The following is a 5465-nucleotide window of genomic DNA, read 5'->3' on the forward strand; positions in this document are numbered from 1 at the left end:
TAGGCCGGGCGCGGTGGCTCAAGCCTGTAATCCCAGCACTTTGGGAGGCCGAGACGGGCGGATCACGAGGTCAGGAGATCAAGACCATCCTGGCTAACATGGTGAAACCCCGTCTCTACTAAAAATACAAAAAAAAACTAGCCGGGTGAGGTGGCGGGCGCCTGTAGTTCCAGCTACTCGGGAGGCTGAGGCAGGAGAATGGCATGAACCCGGGAGGCGGAGCTTGCAGTGAGCTGAGATCCGGCCACTGCACTCCAGCTTGGGCGACAGAGCAAGACTCTGTCTCAAAAAAAAAAAAACAAAAAAACTCAGATCTCTCAAAGCCCAGGTTAGCTTCCCCATGGCACCTGTATTGGTGTGAGAAATGGGAGACCAAGAGCTTATGTCAGTCATTCAACCAGGGCCAGCTGGGGTCCAGTCCTGGCTGTTGCATGTGACTTTGGGGACATTCCTGCCCCTCTCTGGGCTGCTTGCCCATCTGTGCAATTGGTCCCTCTTGGCTCCAAGAGTCTCTGAACTCAGCACCCGCGCTGGGGCCCTGGGGGAGAGATTAGGAGCAGGCAGACAGCAGAGGACGTGGCCTGTGAGGCCCTGGCCTGGATACACACATGCTCTGTTCTCCTGAGGCCTGCCGCGTGAGAGGCAGGGGTGACCTGCGTATCTCCTCAGTGGTCTTCAGACCCTGGTGAAGAGAGGACAGACAGTTCCAGGTGACCTTCCACCCACTGCACAGGCAGCCTGGGGGCAGGAATGAGGCCTGAGAGGAGCCTGGGCCCATGACAGGAGAGACCTGACCCTGGAGCAGGTGTGGGAGGGGGTGTGGCTGAGAGCCTGAGGCTCTGCTGGCCACAGGAAGCTGGGCAGTGGGGACCTGTCTCCTCTGACTTCCTGTCTTGCTGCTCCTCCCCTTCCCCTTTGGCAAAAGCTCTGGCGGCCCCTCCCAGCCCTGTCTCACTGTCCACCTACCCCACACCACAGGCCACCTGGGTTCCAGACTCCAAAGCCAGTGCTCAGCTCGTGACCCCTCAGCACCTCACCCTCTCACCTGGTGAAATGCCAGATGGCTCAGGGGTCTCCAAGGCCCTTTCCACCTTTACCAGTCTCTGGGACTCAAAAGGGTCATGGGGAAGGTGGGGTCAGGGCTGTGTGTGGGACAGGTCTCCTTAATCCCATCAAGCAGATGTGGAAACTGAGGCTCAAGGCAGGTTCATTTGTGCACAGCCAAACAGCCAGACATGGCTGAAGCTAGATCAGGACCTAGGTCCTTGACTCGCCAAGGCTGAGATCTCACTACTCCCTTGGACCGGGTTATTAACATGATTGGACTCATGGGTCTCCCTGTGCTGTGTCATTGTGGGAGGGCACCTTAGAGGGGACCTAGCTGGGCAAGAGTCCAGTCCTCACTGTGTGACTTTGGGGGTCATTTCACCTTTCTGGGTCAGTCTTCTTATTGGCAGTGGCAGGGGCACAAGTTCATCTAGTTTTAGGGCCTTGGATTGGGTCAGTTCCGGCTCTAGCTTGGCTCTGCCTGCTATGGGGCACAGTTTCCCCATACAGGAAGTTGCTGGGCAGGTGGTCTGTAGAGGCTGTCCTAACCTTAGGGGAGGCTGCCCTGCTGGACACAGAGTGAGGATGGTGGCTGAGGTCTTGCCAGTCTGTGCCATCAGAGAGGTCCCTAGAAGGGGATCCTGAATCCGGGGTTAGGCCCTGAGCTGCCTGGTTCCAGCTCCGACTTGGCATGGGGGGAACTGGAAGAAGTAGTTCCAGAGCTGTCCTCAGGGAACAGGCTCCCAGAGAGCATGACCCCAGTGAGTTAGTGTCTAGACTTTGGGTTGGAGGTGCTCAGAGAAGGGAAAGATCAGAGGTGGCTGGAGGTGTTAGGGAAGTCTTCCTGGAGGAGGTGCCTGGGTTGGATTGAGGATGCTAGGGAAAGAGCACCAGGATCCAGAGTCCTGGCTATATGCCCCTGGGCAAGTTGTCTATGCCTGGGATTCAGCTTCCTTATCTGCCCTGCCTGTCTTCAAAGACTTCATTCATTCACACATTCAGCAAGCATCCATCGTTAGCCTCTTTCTGCTTGGCTCTGTGCTGGAGGTGGGGGACAGAGAGGGCAATCAGGTCCAAGCCCTGCCCTCAAGGAGCCCCCAGCTGGGTGCTGAGACACACACTTGTCACAGGAGCTCTGGAAATCTAGAGAGGGCATCTGAATTAGCCTTGGGGGTCAGGGAAGGAACTGCACAGAGGAATGTTCAGGTGATCCTTTTGGAATTGGGTGGGGAGTGAAGATTACAAATTTGATCACATCGGAAGCATTCCATACAGAGCAGCAGCTGTGCAAAGGCCCGGAGGCAGATCATGGGGTAGTACATTTGGAGAATGGGAGGTGGTTCAGTGTGGGCTGGGAACTCAGGGGGCTGGAGGTGATTAGAGAGCTAGACCGAGGCCCCATGCCTTGAGTCTTAGAGGCTCTGGGGTGCCAGGGGAGGGTTTTAGACAGGGAAGCTGGTAAGAGGGCGCTGCTGCTCTGTTTGTCTGGGCAGAGGTGCGGAGGCCCACCTTAAAGCCAGATTGTGGAGAATGGAGCAAAGGATGGAATCCAGAGAGCCTTAGGAGTGATCATGGACAGGATATGATGGTTACAGCATAACTCTTTGCGATGTGCGCGCTGTGAAGTGTTGTGCAGGCTGGGATGCAGGACGGCATGGATGTACAGCCCCCTCAGTGCCTGCGCTAAGCAGGAACCCTTATGAGCCGGAGTGGAGTGGAGGGTGCCTCCAGGCTGTGTCCCTGCTGGGACTAGAGGAGCCCTCAGCCCCCAGGCTGGCTCTGTGCTGTCCACACCCAGCTCCCCAGGCTCCGGCTTTTAAACTTTAACGAGCCCCAGCTCAGTTTCCAGCCGAGAGTCTTTAAAGTTTCAGGAGATGAGAGAAAGGGAGTCCTGGAGACAGATAGGTTTTCTTTCTTCCCCTGCATCTCCATGCCTGGCCGGGCCACCTGGAGCCAGGGCTGTGGGTGCCATGACCCCAGTGCTCTGTGGGGCTCCGGGGCCTCGGCGGGGCTGTTCCAGCTTGTTCCCGAGGAGCAGGAGACCTGGCCTGGGTGCCAGGTTGCCACTGAGGATAGATGGGGATAGAAACCTTATTTCAACCCTGACCCCTCATCTTTGCCCTTGACTGGGCAGATGGTGGTGCTCTGGCAACAGGTGGGGGAAAGCAACTCAGACCACATGTCAGGCTTGAGATAGCACCCTCCTGGTGCCTCCCTTCATCCCCTCTGGCATGTTTGGACTGGCCTTGATGCCCTGGGGTCCCTGGAGACTCGAAAGCATGGGCAGCAGAGGGTCCCATGCCAATCACAGTAGATTCCTGTCACCTATATTTAATTAAAGAGAGCCTGGGGCAGGGGACACAGGGCAGCTGGAGCTGTTCTCTGGGGCTTTAGCATAACCATTGCCTTCCTGCCCCTCAGCCTGGGCTCCCTGAAGGCAGGTACTTGCCACCTCTGATGCTTCTCTGGAATCCTATGTCCTGGGGCCCGTGAGCAATGTCTGCACATATATACTGCCTCCTGCTGCCCAATGGGAAGTAGGAGGTGACTGCCACCTCTGCTTTCCCCTCTGGTGCCTGAGCCATTTACTCATCCTTGGGGTTTGTGTTACCACCTCCTTCTGCCCCTGGCTTCCCGAGATCCCCTCCGTCATCTCCTGCCCGTGCCTGCCATCTTTGGACCCTGCCATAGTGGCTGGGGCCTGGTACTTTGCCAGGGAGGTGACGAGTCTTGAGGTAGAGGCCTGCCTGATAGCCAGAAGGATGGAGTTCTCTTGTGTGTCTCCGCTTGCATACATGCATGCATTCATTCATTGCTTCAGTATGTTTATTGAGCACATACTATGTTCCAAGGATTGTGTCATATCTAGGAATTTAGGGGCAAACCACACAGATCAGACCCTGCTGTCATGGGTTTCACATCCTGAAGGAGTGACAAGCAAAATAGAAGCAAACAACTAAATAAGATACTAGATGATGGTTGTGCCTAAGGACGAGATAATGTGATAGGGATTGAGGATTCTGTTGGAGCCTTCGTGTGTGGAGCTGCATTGTGAGTGACTGTGTGTGTGATGTGGCCCTTAGTCTGGCAGACACTGAGCTCCTCAGGGGCAGGTGCTGGGTTTCCCATCTCCCCCTTCCTACCCACGTGACAGCCCTGGGACAGGGACCTGACAGGGTCAGTCAGTTGTGTTGAAGGTGTGTGCGCCTCTGCCTCTCAGTGTGAGACTCTATGTGTGTTTCTGTGTCTGGCGTTACTCTGTGTGTGTGAGTCACACCCCCTCACTGCAGAAGCAGAGTTGTCTGTGATCCAATTATGTCTCCTCAGCTGTCTCCTGGCAGCTCCTGCCCCTGGCTCAGCTCTGACTGTGCTGTGGTTTCCCCTTCTGAAGCTCCCTGTCCTGCCTCCAGGGGCCCCAGGGCATCAAGGCCAGTTCAAGCATGCCAGAGGGGATAGAGGGAGGCACCAAGAGGGGTGCAGCTGCCTCAAGCCTGTCTCTGGGTCTCAAGGTCTTCCCTTTGGGGTGTGTTTTCTATCTATCTCTGTTCCCCTGTCCCTTAATGGTTACTGGCAGTGTCCTTAATGTCTCTCCTGGTCACTTCGTTTCTGTGTCTTAAGGTTACTCTGTCCTTAATGTCTCTACTGGTCATGTTGTACCTGTCCCAGCTGTTTATTCATTCAACAAACCCCTTCTCATGCCTCCCACCCATCCTGCCAGCCACCTGGAGATATCAGATCTGGGTCCTGCTCTTAAGAGACTTGAGTCCTCATGGGGAGACACATGGAGACAGTGACAGCCTTTTGTGAGCAGTGTGGGGACAAAGACATATACTCAGGCTGAGTGAGGCCAGTGACTGGCAGCATGGTAGGGGGATGGTACAGGGGCTTCTCCAGGAGGTGGTGTTTGGATGGGGCCTCGGGGGCCCAGCAGGATAAGGCAACAAACTGAGAAAGTCTTGGTGAGTTGGTCAGGGAGATAGGCTCCCCCTGTGGCAGGGGTTCAGGGCTAACAGTGAGGAAGAGAAGAGCCAGAACCAGGGTGGGGAGGACATTTTGGAGTTTAGATTTTATCCTAATGGCAGAGAGAGAGAGAGACAGACAGACAGACAACAGAAGCTTTCAGGCTGGGAAGGGCCATATCAGCTCTGGATTTTAAAAAGCTCCCTGGCCACAGGGTACAGAGTGGCCTGGAAGTCAGGAAGCCAGAGAAGAGGATGTGGCTACAGGGGTCCAAGCAAGGATGGTGAGGCCTATCTGGGCTGGTGAAGAGGAGCTTCTGGGAAGATCATGGCCGAGTGGAATCCAAGGGGCAGAGTTGGCTAGAGGTTGAGAGTAAGAGCATAAGGGACAAGTCCAGAACCATACCCCCTATGGTGGTGCTGGGCACAGGGAGAACCATACCCCCTATGACAGCGCTG

The 5465-nt window shown here is 55.6% G+C and overlaps 1 protein-coding gene across 4 annotated transcripts in view; it reads left to right on the plus strand.

Annotated features, from left to right (window-relative positions):
• The window catches only part of STARD10 (StAR related lipid transfer domain containing 10), a 44198-nt gene that overhangs the window by 18283 nt on the left and 20450 nt on the right, over positions 1-5465 (plus strand). The gene's annotated exons all lie outside the window — the stretch shown is intronic.

Source organism: Rhinopithecus bieti, unplaced genomic scaffold (genome assembly GCF_001698545.2).
Source record: "Rhinopithecus bieti isolate Rb0 unplaced genomic scaffold, ASM169854v2 scaffold_21412, whole genome shotgun sequence".
NCBI lineage: Eukaryota > Metazoa > Chordata > Mammalia > Primates > Cercopithecidae > Rhinopithecus > Rhinopithecus bieti.